We start from the raw sequence: 2,223 nt of genomic DNA on the forward strand, positions 1-2,223 counted from the left end.
TCAATGGCGACTGAAAAACTATTATATTCAAACAAAACGGCCAGTTTTGTACTTTTTGCTTTTTGTTTGTTCCTTTTTTATTTCAAAAAAGAATTTTACCCTTCTTAATGGTTAATTTGGCTGATGTAACGTGTTGTATTTTAGTATAAAGACACTGAAAAGATTGAGAAGTATTTAACTGGGACTTATATGACAGTTATTACGACAAAACTAATATGTAAATTCTTCTATGAAATAAAATTTGGCCGAGTTATGACCTAAAGTCCCTATCGAGCCTATATTTCAAGCTAACGTCCCCAAATTTGGTACATAAATGATGTTAAGTCAAATGCACTTCTGTGAAACTAGAAGTGCAAGAGAAATTCATTAAAAAAACAAGCGTCTTATAAAAAGATTTGTTTATAAACATTTCTCAAAAGTGTTCTATAAAATAGCTAATACGACATTTCATATTAAAAATGTCCCAAAAAACTTGTTAAGACAGCAAAAAATGTTATATAAACTTATTACGACACTTTTACCTATGTCCATTTATTGGTTGATCCTATATACGATCTATTGGAACAACTAAAAATTGTTGGCATCCCATAAACTCGATTTTATTGTAGTGTTTCTTTTTTATGTTTGTCCAACGTACTTAGAAAACCATAATGAGAATAGAGAAAGAAATCTTGAAGTCTTGAAGCAGGAAAAAAAATAGAAGTCTTGATGCAAGACAATAATCATCGGATTTGAGATAACTTAGAAGCATCTGTAAGGGGTCGTGTACCAAACATTTACCGATCAGCACTTATCGGTAAAATTTAACACTATCATTTACTTATCATGTAAGATTTTAGTCCACCAAAATGACATCGTATGCAACAATTTACCTGGTAAGCGTTTACCGGGTAAGACTCTTGGTCCTTGTTTCGCTTTTATCAGGTAAGATTCTTGGTCCTTATCATATTCATCAAGTAAGGTAATATGACTTGGTAAGCGCTTGCTCGGATAAACGTTTGGTAAATGGCCCCTAAATTCAGGATTATTGTCTAGCAGATGCACCTTCAAATTGGATAAAATGCCTCTAAAGTAGTCTAATATGCTTTTAGCCAAATTCTATCATTTAGAGGGATCCTTTCAAGTTTTTTTGATTCATTTTATAAAACTTTTATAAATTTTTTGGTTGATATGGAGGGTCTTTTTCTGTTTTTTGGTTGATTTCGAGAGACTTTTTCAGTTTTTTGGTTTATTTCGATCTGGAGTTTTCAGTTTTTTGGTTGATCTACGTTATATTTTCTAAAAACACAGAGCACCTCTCCAAGTTTTAGCAGGTGCACCTCTCAAAGTTTTCTGACAAGGAGGCCATACGAGGTCAATCTAAGGCTTACACACATTTACGTGAACTTACACGCAAGCTCAACGACCGCACACAAACTTATCATTAACCTCGTTTTAGTTTTGCTTTGACGAGTTCGGTTTTAAATGACTAGTTTAGTCATGCTCAACGTTTAATGAGTTTATTAAATGTACTCATGAAACCCATTAATAAAACTTGAAGGGTACTCGCGCAATGCAACGAGATAAATCTCGATTTTAATGTTCTGTTTTATTATTTGTCTTCGTCGATGTTATAATACGACTTTATGTGTTTTTAAAAAAACAATAACGATTTTATTTTTTAAATAAAATAAAATTTTGAAAATATCATAAAAATTTGAAAAAAATATATATGTCAAATCAACTATTTAAAAGTTCTCATTTTTTATGTAATTTTTTTATTATAATTTAATTTAAGTTTAATAATGAAATAATTTATTTTTGGTTTAATAATATAACATTTTATAAAGATAATAATTAAGTATTCTGTTAGAACTTAATATTTATCCTAATTATATTTTAGAATTTTTATATTTAAAATGAGATGTTTATCTTGTATTTGATTATGTTTATCTGCAGTTAGTTACACGAATTTAGATATAGAGTTTTAATAAGTTGTACTTACGTACAATCTACTTGTAATCTTGAGTTTTAAATAATATGCATTAAGAAACAGTACTTTATAAAAAATAGTTTTAAGAGTTTTTGTCAAATGTTTTATAATATAACTAGAAGAGTACTCGCGTAATGCAGCGAGATACATCGTGTTTTTAATATTTCATTTTATTCTTTATCTCAGTCGATGTTATAATATGACTTTATGTGATTTTGAGAAAGCGATGATGTTTTTATTTTTGAATAAAA

This window comes from Cynara cardunculus (genome assembly GCF_001531365.2).
Source record: "Cynara cardunculus var. scolymus isolate 2C chromosome LG 12, CcrdV1, whole genome shotgun sequence".
In the NCBI taxonomy this organism is placed as follows: domain Eukaryota; kingdom Viridiplantae; phylum Streptophyta; class Magnoliopsida; order Asterales; family Asteraceae; genus Cynara; species Cynara cardunculus.